An 11,776-nucleotide genomic window follows, 5' to 3' on the forward strand; every position below is an offset into this window, starting at 1 on the left:
TGTAGATGAACTCGACTGGCCTGCACAGAGCCCTGACCTCAACCCCATCGAACACCTTTGGGATGAATTGTAACGCAGATTGCGAGCCAGGCCTAATCGCCCAACATCAGTGCCCAACCTCAATAATGCTCTTGTGGAGTGGAGGCTGTTATAGCAGCAACTCCATATTAATGCCCATGATTTTGGAATGAAATGTTCAACGAGCAGGTGTCCACATAATTTTGGTCATATAGTGTATATTTAAGTGAAAATGCCCTCAAAGCCGGTGTTTGGGGGATATATTGGCACGGGTGTTTGACATATTTTCATTAAAAACGTTATTTTTATTAATTTATTCATACTATTTCATCCTTCCACAAGACATAGTCCCGACACAAATCTAGGGTTGCTAGAGACGCGACCCAGTCATTCAGTCTTTTTATTATGTATCTATGGACGCGACCTAGTCGTTCGTTCTAAATGTTCCATTGCCATACTGACTGGCAACGTTCTTATCCCTTGCTTGCTAGCTAGCCAACTATGGCTAACTAACAGCAAAGTAGCTGCATTTGCATTTGTTTAAGGTTTATACAAATCTCTGCTGTTGAAAACAAAAATTTTGTGGAGATGAAGTTTATAAATTGCCTGGCTGGGCTGATGAGACAGTGGATTGCGCAGTCAGATGGAACAGAGGCATTTTAATGTCATAGATTTGGCCGGTGGAATAGACACCTGTCACGATCGTTGTAAGAGGCAGACCAAGGCGCAGCATGATAGGCGTACATCTTTTAATGAGTACTTTATACCAACAACAAAACAACAAAACGATACGTGAAGTCTGAAGGTTCACCAACACAAACCTATACAGAACAAGATCCCACAATTAACTAGTGCCAACAGGCTGCCTAAGTATGGTTCCCAATCAGAGACAACGAGAATCAGCTGCCTCTGATTGGGAACCACCCTGGCCAACATAGAAAACACGAACTAGAACAAAAACATAGAAACTACAACATAGACACTACACACCCTGGCTCAACTTTTAAGAGTCCCCAGAGCCAGGGCGTGACAGTACCCCCCCCAAAGGCGCGGACTGCGACCGCGCCAACCAAACACAACAGGGGTGGGGCCGGGTGGGCATTCCGCCTCGGAGGCGGATCCTGCTCCGGGGAGTGACCACCACTCTCTCGCTATCCCCCCCGTAGCGCCCCTGGTCTGGTCCCGCTGGCCGGAGCTGGACTGGACACCGGTGGAGCGGATTGCTCAGGCTCCGGTGTGGAGCAGCTGACCGGTGCCTGACCAGGCACCGGTGGAGCAGGCACGGGCTGTGCCGGACTGACGACGCGCACCACTGGCTTGGTGCGGGGAGCAGAAACAGGCCGGACCGGGCTGGCGACGCGCACCACTAGCTTGGTGCGGGGAGCAGGAACGGGCCGGACCGGGCTGACGACGCGCACCACTGGCTTGGTGCGGGGAGCAGGTACAGGCCGGACTGGGCTGACGACGCGCACCACTGGCTTGGTGCGGGGAGCAGGAACGGACAGGGCTGACGACGCGCACAACTGGCTTGGTGCGGGGAGCAGGAACGGGCCGGACCGGGCTGACGACGCGCACCACTGGCTTGGTGCGGGGAGCAGGAACGGGCCGGACCGGGCTGACGACGCGCACCACTGGCTTGGTGCGGGGAGCAGGTACGGGCCGGACCGGGCTGGCGACGCGCACCACTGGCTTGGTGCGGGGAGCAGGAACGGGCCGGACCGGGCTGGCGACGCGCACCACAGGCTTGGTGCGGGGAGCAGGAACGGGCCGGACCGGGCTGGCGACGCGCACCACAGGCTTGGTGCGGGGAGCAGGAACGGGCCGGACCGGGCTGGCTACGTGCACCACTGGCTTGGTGCGGGGAGCAGGAACGGGCCGGACCGGGCTGACGACGTGCACCACTGGCTTGGTGCGGGGAGCAGGAACAGGCCGGACTGGACTGTGGAGACGGACTGGAGGTCTGGAGCGAAGAGCTGACACAACCCGTCCTGGCTGAATGCCTATTTCTACACACTCTTTGTGAGGCATCAGCACAGGACGTACAGGGCTGTGCACTCGTACTGGCACTATAGCACGTGGCACTGGCGCAGGATATCCGGGACCGAGGAGGGGTACTGGAGGCCACGAGCGTTGAGCCGGCACACTCCGTCCTGGCTGCATGCCCACCTTAGCACGACACGTGCGTGGACGTACAGGACTGTGCCGGACCACTCGCGGCACAGTACGCAGCTCCGCATAACTCGGAACCTGCCCAGTCTCACGCTGCCTAGCCTGAGTACGGGGAGTTGGCTCTGCTCTACCTCTAGGCTCCGCAAACCTCCCTTCCAGCCCCCCAAACCTGGTGGCCTCCTCTCCTAATCCGCCGATACGTCCTGTAGCTGCCTCCAGCATCCCCGTCGTCCATGCCGTGTGCCCCCCCAAAAAAATTTCTTGGGGTTGCCTCTCGCCTGTCCGACGACGACCCGGTTGGCGCCGCTTCTCCTCTCCTGCCTGGGCATCCTCCCTCATCGCCCTCCGGTAGCGGACGGCCTCCTCCTCTGTGATTCTCCCCCAACCGAGGAGGACATCTACCAGAGTAACCTCCTGTTCCATACCTGGCGTTTGCTCCTGCACACGCTGCTTGGTCCTTTATTGGTGGGATCTTCTGTCACGATCGTTGTAAGAGGCAGACCAAGGCGCAGCGTGATAGGCGTACATCTTTTAATGAGTACTTTATACCAACAACAAAACAACAAAACGATACGTGAAGTCTAAAGGTTCACCAACACAAACCTATACAGAACAAGATCCCACAATTAACTAGTGCCAACAGGCTGCCTAAGTATGGTTCCCAATCAGAGACAACGAGAATCAGCTGCCTCTGATTGGGAACCACCCTGGCCAACATAGAAAACACGAACTAGAACAAAAACATAGAAACTACAACATAGACACTACACACCCTGGCTCAACTTTTAAGAGTCCCCAGAGCCAGGGCGTGACAACACCGGTTGGAATGCGATTTTAACCAATCAGCATTCAGGATTAGACCCACCCGTTGTATAAAAATGAGATAATTCTGTATTTCAATAAATTTGCAGAAATGTCTAAAACCATGTTTGTAGAGGGTGAGAAAAAAATGTATTTAATCCATTTTGAATTCAGGCTGTAACACAACAAAATGTCAAATAAGTCAAGGGGTATGAATACTTTCTGAAGGCACTGTGTATATATACACAAAATATTAAAATAGGTATATATATACAGTACCAGTCAAAAGTTTGGGCACACCTACTCATTCAAGGGGTTTTCTTTATTTTTACTATTTTCTACATTGTCGAATAATAGTGAAGACATCAAAACTATGAAATAACACATATGGAATCATGTAGTAACCAAAACAGTGTTAAACAAATCAAAATATATTTTATATTTGAGATTTTTCAAATAGCCACCCCTTGCCTTGACGACAGCATTGCACACTCTTGGCATTCTCTCAACCGGCTTCACCTGGAATGCTTTTCCAACAGTCTTGAAGGAGTTCCCACGTATGCTGAGCACTTGTTGGCTGCTTTTCCTTCACTCTGCCGTCCGACTCATCGCAAACCATCTCAATTGGGTTGAGGTCGGGGGATTGTGGAGGCCAGGTCATCTGATGCAGCCCTCCATCACTCTCCTTCTTGGTAAAATAGCCCTTACACAGCCTGGAGATGTGTTGGGTCATTGTCCTGTTGAAAAACAAATGATAGTCCCACTAAGACCAAACCAGATGGGATGGCGTATCGCAGCAGAATGCTGTGGTAGCCATGCAAGTTAAGTGTGCCTTGAATTCTAAATAAATCACAGACAGTGTCACCAGCAAAGCACCCCCACACCATAACACCTCCTCCTCCATGCTTTACTGTGGGAACTACACATGCAGAGATAATCCGTTCACCCACACCGTGTCTCGGTGGTCGGAACCAAAAGTCTCCAATTTGGACTCCAGACAAAAGGACAAATTTCCACCGATCTAATGTCCATTGCTCGTGTTTCTTGGCCAAAGCAGGTCTCTTCTTCTTATTGGTGTCCTTTAGTAGTGGTTTCTTTGCAGCAATACGACCATGAAGGCCTGATTCACACAGTCCCCTCTGAACAGTTGATGTTGAGGTTTGTCTGTGACTGTGACTTGAACTCTGTGAAGCATTTATTTGGGCTGCAGTTTCTGAGGCTGGTAACTCTGGGTCTTCCGTTCCTGTGGCGGTCCTCATGAGAGCCAGTTTCATCATGGCGCTTGATGGTTTTTGCAACCGCACTTGAAGAAACGTTCAAAGTTCTTGAAATGTTCGGTATTGACTGACCTTCATGTCTTAAAGTAGTGATTGACTGTCGTTTCTCTTTGCTTATTTGAGCTGTTCATGCTATAATATTGACCTGGTCTTTTACCAAATAGGGCTATCTTCTGTATACCCCCCTACCTTGTCACAACACAACTGATTGGCTGAAACGCATTAAGAAGGAAAGAAATTCCACAGATTAACTTTTAAGAAGGAACACCTGTTAATTGAAATGCATTCCAGGTGACTACCTCATGAAGCTGGTTGAGAGAATGCCAAAGTTGTCATCAAGGCAAAGGGTGGCTATTTGAAGAATCTCAAATATAAAATATATTTTGATTTGTTTAACACTTTCCTTGGTTACTACATGATTCCATATGTGTTATTTCATAGTCTTGATGTCTTCACTATTATTCTACAATGTAAAAAATAGTAAAAATTAAGAAAAACACTTGAAAGAGTAGGTGTGTCCAAACTGGTACTGTATATATATATATATATATAGGGAAGTGGTGGTATGTAGAGGGTTTTCTCTGGTAGCTGGGAGTAGGGGGCTGGGGGGTGACTGATGAGCAACCCTAGTTTCTAAGGGGGGTGGGAAGAGTTGGGAAACATGGTTTTCGAGGAGTGGGGGGTGGGGGTTTGGATGGAGACATGTTGGCTGGCTGGGGTTTTCTTTTCCTGTTTATACTGACTGTATTTCTTACAGTTTGAGTGGCAGCCTACAGGTACATGTTTTGTAAACCTATAATTTGAAATGGATAATGTACCTGTAACCCCCCCCCCCCCCCCCCCCCCCCCCCCCCAACTCTGAGGAGCTCCTGTGTCAACCGCAGCATGCAGCCACAGGGTTATGAGCTGTGTGTAGTGGCAGTAGGACCCATGTTGTAATGAGTACACCAATACTGTAACATGATACAAGTTTACTCCTGACAGTTAGTTAGTAAATGTCAGTCAAATACTGATCAAATAAAAACATTATGTTAACAGTTTACATTACACAAGCCTTATACCAGATTCAAGACAAGAATAACCTGTTATTATCCTGTAACAAGCTAGTAAGTACATAAAGTGTTTCCACATTTTCTTGGAAAAACATTTTTAACATTACATAAATGTGTTAACTAACATACTTGTTACATGTTAATTATATAGGTTGTTCACTTATAGTTGCCCTGGTATTATCCTGTGTAATATATTATGTGTTTCCCAGTGATCTGACATCAATGAAAAATGGCCGACATCTGAATGCCAGCTTGAGGAGGACGAGGGATCAGATGATACATAGCTTACACATTTGCAATATGAATGGTCCTGAATGTATTTCAGTCAACCATTCCAGACAGATTACCAAATATTGCATTCCAGTCAAAGTATGAAATTAAGAGATAATTATGCTGAGAGTGGATGATTGAGAGGCACGCCCGTAATGGATTTGATTAAAGTCGTCAGGAAAAACATGCTAATGTGCGTGTTGATTAGTTGGATCACTCTAACGATGCTGTGAACATTAATCTGCAGTATAAACAAAAGTGTTGATGCTGTATTCACAGTTTTTACACGTTTGTGTGTGCACGTGTCTGTGTGTGCACGTGTGTATTTGTCATGAACAGGCAGGAATGATAGAGCATGCATGTAAGATACTGTGCATGACTTACAAATTATTTTCTAACACACTTAGGCATTTGAAATCATTTGATCATCATGATGAGGAACAAAACTTCATCCAAACTTGGCAAAACTGTATTTTCTAAAACTACAGTATGCTTTAAAATTATGATGCCTGTCAAATTGTTAAGAAGCAACATTCCTGTCAAACTGTCAAACCACTTTCAAACCATTTCTAGAAACCAAAACTCAAGGTTACTTTCGTAACCCCGGTTCTCTGATAATATGAGTGAAATGTTTCACATATGGGGTATTCGCTCCAGGCGGATCATTAACGAAGAACCAATTACACAACGTTGGTCGGAGACAGTCAGGTAGAGTGGCGAATGAGGTGAGCCCCTCCCTTTTTATAAGGCGCTACTCGCCCGTCATCTGGTCATTCTCAAGTATGCCTCTATTCCTTGCGCTCTTGCGAGCAGGGAAATGTTATACATCTCACTCATATTATCACAGAACCGGGGTTATGAAAGTAAGTAACGTGTGCTTAGCCGTGAGGCTTTTGTATTCGCTAGCTAGTGTTCACCCATAGGGCTTATAGCTTTGCTAATGTTCACCAGGAGGGCTTATAGCCATAAGGCTTATAGCCTTGGCCAGCAAACTAGCCAAGTTAGCTTAAGCCTTGCATTATGGGCTAACCAAGTCTTAATAGTTAGCCGTAAGCTAGCTAGCGTTCACCTCATGGGCTACTAGCCTAGCTAGTTAGCACAAAGCTAGCCGGAGAAAAATGGTTTCTTTTGACCATCGAGCTGTGAAGCTAGGGCGGTCAGTCAGTCAGTCTAGTCAACACAACACGAGAGAACGTGTGCTGAACTATACGAGAGAGGAGAGCTAGCAAATCTACCTTTCCAGGTAGAACATTTAGCTAGTACAGTGCTAGCCGAAGGGAACCGTGTGGGGGCAGGGTTCGACTTCGTGTTAGTATTCTCCCACGACCGTGGAGCCGTGATGCTATACCGGTCTGTCTAGTTAACACAAATGAGTGAACGCAGGTTAAACTAAACAAGAAAAGGTAGGAATATGGTTTACTTGCTTTCCAACGAGATAGCCAAGTTAGCTTAAGCCTTGCAGCGTGGGCAAACAAATTCTCGATAGCTAGACGTGTGAAGCTAGCTACCACCGGAGACTGAGAGGTAGAAAACAACTTCTACTCGAAGCAAAACTTTCCTTTTGGTCAGTACTCAACACTATCGTAAGGAGCAGAGGTCCTACGTTCGGCAGCTTCAGGAGCCGTAATGATTATTCCGCAAGGAAGATGGGCGAGGATGACCAGAGGACGGGCGAGTTGCGCATTATAAAGAGGGGCTCACCTCATTAGCCATGCGACCTGTCTGTCTCCGACAGACGTTGTGTGATTGGTTCTTCGTTAGTGATCCGCCTTGAGCGAATCCCCCATACAGTACGTGATACATCGAAACGAGTATTTGAAAGAGAAACACACTATATCCTTGTAGCCTGTGATGACACCTCTACCAAACACTGGCACAACAACACAACCTATCTCAGCAGTCTCCCCCTCCTCAACCAACCACTTAACTACTGCATCTGTGCTGCTACAGGACCACAGAGACACCACCACCACCACACCAGAGGATGCTATTCATTAACAGTTTGGGTTAATTGATTGTTTAGTTATATCAGCGCCTGGGGTAATCCTCTGAGCCCCTCATCACCTCCTCTTCCCTCTCCCTCCATGACTGGCTGGTGGCTGTCCCACTACCCCCACCCCCTAACGGTGCATCCACCCCCCCGCCCACCCACCCCAGAGCTGCTCCATTAGGCCTGAATTGTTGCTGTGACGTGTGGGGCCCAGGGGAGGTGTTACTGTCAGGCCTGATTTACTCCCAGCCATCTGACACGAGGTGGCCACTAGCTGGGGGCGTGGAGGGAAGGAGGGAGAGGAGAAAGCCAGCAGCCAGGCCTCAAGCTGCCTAGGGCAGGGACAGCTCAATGCAACAGCCTGAAGCAATAGTACAATGCAACAGTAGGCTACAGTGCAACAGCCTATAGCAACAATCTCATGCAAAAAACAATGTAACAGTCAACTAATGTAACAGCCTATAAACAGCTGACATCAAAGTCAAACTGACATTATATCCTAAAACCACTGACTGTGACTGACATTTCTGCTACTGAATATCTTGTCTAAATGTGTGTGGATGTCAGTAGTATTTCATTTGCTTTTTTTACATTGTCAATTTTTATTTATTTTTGCATATCTGCATTGTGGATTATGTATCTTTACTTTATTACATTTATTTTTACAGGGACAGTGCACATTAATCAGCATTTCTGTTGCCGGTTTTAGTCAGCCGACAAATTTTCATCCGCAGTCCTTGGGCAGGTTATTAAAAACACTTAAAATGACAATACAGACAGACAATAAGCACATAGCGAACAACATATGACAAGCAACACTACGCAACGCAGACAGACAGTGCAATAATACAAAAAGCAAGCAAACAAAATAGAAAAAAACGACATGTCTAACAGACAACATGGAAAGCGGCTATACACACCTGATTGCTCTTATCTGTTGCATATCTGGTTGAGTAGCCTTCAATCACATACTCCTACTGCCAACAGCAATCTAGACCTCCTGGGAAGTGATGTACAGGATCCAGCTATTGTCTGCTGAAGAATATGTGCCAGTCACCTGTCATGTCAAACATGGATCAAACACATACACATCGAGGCCTTTCACTAACATTGAACCGTACAATTAATGATTATACCCTAAACAATTACAACATACAGTTGAAGTCTGAAGTTTACATACACCTTAGCCAAATACATTTAAACTCAGTTTCCCTGTTTTAGGTCAGTTATGATCACCACTTTGTTTTAAGAATGTGAAATATTCAGCTTTTATTTCTTTCATCACATTCCCAGTGGGTCAGAAGTTTACATACACTCAGTTAGTATTTGGTATCATTGCCTTTAAATTGTTTAACTTGTGTCAAACGTTTCGGGTAGCCTTCCACAAGCTTCCCACAATAAGTTGGGTGAATTTTGGCCCATTCCTCCTGACAGAGCTGGTGTAACTGAGTCAGGTTTGTAGGCCTCCTTGCTCGCACACGCTTTTTCAGTTCTGCCCACACATTTTCTATAGGATTGAGGTCAGGGCTTTGTGATGGCCACTCCAATACCTTGACTTTGTTGTCCTTAAGCCAATTTGCCACAACTTTGGAAGTATGCTTGGGGTCATTGTCCATTTGGAAGACCATTTGCGACCAAGCTTTAACTTATTGACTGATGTCTTGAGATGTTGCTTCAATATATCCACATCATTTTCCTTCCTCATGATGCCATCTATTTTGTGAAGTGCACCAGTCCCTCCTACAGCAAAGCACCCCCACAGCATGATGCTGCCACCCCCGTGCTTCACGGTTGGGATGGTGTTCTTCGGCTTGCAAGCCATCCTCTTTTTCCTCCAAACATAACGATGGTCATTATGGCCAAACAGTTCTATTTTTGTTTCATCAGACCAGAGGACATTTCTCCAAAAAGTACGATCTTTGTCCCCATGTGCAGTTGCAAACCGTAGTCTGGCTTTTTTATGGCGGTTTTGGAGCAGTGGCTTCTTCCTTGCTGAGCAGCCTTTCAGGTTATGTCGAAATAGGACTTGTTTTACTGTGGATATAAATACAGTGAGGGAAAAAAGTATTTGATCCCCTGCTGATTTTGTACGTTTGCCCACTGACAAAGAAATGATCAGTCTATAATTTTAATGGTAGGTTTATTTGAACAGTGAGAGACAGAATAACAACAACAAAAATCCAGAAAAACGCATGTCAAAAATGTTATAAATTGATTTGCATTTTAATGAGGGAAATAAGTATTTGACCCCTCTGCAAAACATGACTTAGTACTTGGTGGCAAAACCCTTGTTGGCAATCACAGAGGTCAGACATTTCTTGTAGTTGGCCACCAGGTTTGCAAAGGGAACAAAGTACGTTAATCTCTAGGAGACAGAATGCGTCTCCTTCCTGAGCGGTATGACGGCTGCGTGGTCCCATAGTGTTTATACTTGTGTACTATTGTTTGTACAGATGAACATGGTCCCTTCAGGCATTTGGAAATTGTTCCCAAGGATGAACCAGACTTGTGGAGGTCTACAATTTTTTTCCTGAGGTCTTGGCTGATTTCTTTAGATTTTCCCATGATGTCAAGCAAAGAGGCACTGAGTTTGAAGGTAGGCCTTGGAATACATCCACAAGTACACTTCCAATTGACTCAAATGATGTCAATTAGACTATCAGAAGCTTCTAAAGCCATGACATCATTTTCTGGAATTTTCCAAGCTGTTTAAAGGCACAGTCAACTAAGTGTATGTAAACTTCTGACCCACTGCAATTGTGATACAGTGAATTATAAATAATCTGTCTGTAAACAATTCTTGGAAAAATTACTTGTGTGATGCACAAAGTAGATGTCCTAACCGACTTGCCAAAACTATAGTTTGTTAACAAGACATTTGTGGAGTGGTTGAAAAACTAGTTTTAATGACTCGAACCTACGTGTATGTGAACTTCCGACTTCAACTGTACACCTGATATCATCACAATGCATTTACATTCAACACATTCACTGTCCTCAAAAGATAACACATTTGTCTAATTCCTTTCTCACCGTTTCCTCCACTTAAAACTACCCAGCTACATTCAAACCCCCAAAATCACTTATACATTTAAAGCCACTGGGGAAACTCAAGTTAATCTGAAAGAGTGGAGGGGATAATCTCACTAGTTTCCATTAAGAGTTCATCCTCAGGTCATCCTGATCTCACCTTTTCTTCTCCCAGGGTTCCTCACACCTGTCGAGGGAGGGGAGGGAAGGGGCGGGGACATTTTAATCCAGGAAGCTGGTAGGATTTAGAGAGGCTTTTGTGGAGGCTTCAGACTTCCTGATGTGTTGTGTTCCTCTGTCTCATTGACAAATCCGCCTGGCTCAGCCCAGATGGAAACTTCCCAGTAAACTGACCATGGCAGGGATTGGGGGAGATTAGTGCTGCCTTTGACACTTCACTCTCATCCGCACTGTCTTTGCAGGGCACCCTGGGATAGGGTTACGCACCTGTCGCTTTAGTACAGCAATACTGACAGCCGCCACTCAGGAGGAAGGATTCTATTTTAAGTTGAAGTGTTGTGTTCTTGTTCTGGCAACCTGAGAACAAGAGCCAGCAGTCCAACCCTAAACTGAAGAAGTTAAGGACCTGTGTCAAAAATCTAAAACACCTATGTCAAAAAATGCTTTTATACGGCCATTTTCATTTTGGGACTTACGGTATGTGTCAATGTCAAAACACACACAATTCACAGTCTGAGAAACTTTCTTCAGCCAGTGTTTCTAAAAGCATCAATCTTCCAACGTCTGGATTTTTTTGTTGTTGGAGCAATTATGGTAAGTCCTTGGGTTAAATCTGACAATCCACAGTCATTCAAACACAACACCTATTGTTTACCAACAGGCTTGGTATTCTACTCTCATATGAGTGTGAGGGTGGGGTGGATCCTCATGTTGCAGTGCTGCCATAGGCAGATAATTATTATAAGACCAGGGAGGTGCGTCTTTTGGACAAAGAGAGTTTGTGAGAGAAAAAAGTTTTTAGTACATTTTAGGTTATAAAGCTATAGCTAACTAAAGTCCCGAGTTCTTCATGATCAGGTCTTCTGGTTCTATAGAATCCAGATTTTTCCCATTATGCCTGTTCATTTGCATTGTTAGTGCTGTAGTTCCTGTTGGAAACTGCAAATTGCTGGAAGATGTTGAAAGGATCCATCTATAAAGAATGTGCA

The sequence above is a fragment of the Coregonus lavaretus genome, assembly GCF_964263955.1.
Source record: "Coregonus lavaretus genome assembly, chromosome: 4".
Taxonomy (NCBI): Eukaryota; Metazoa; Chordata; class Actinopteri; order Salmoniformes; family Salmonidae; genus Coregonus; species Coregonus lavaretus.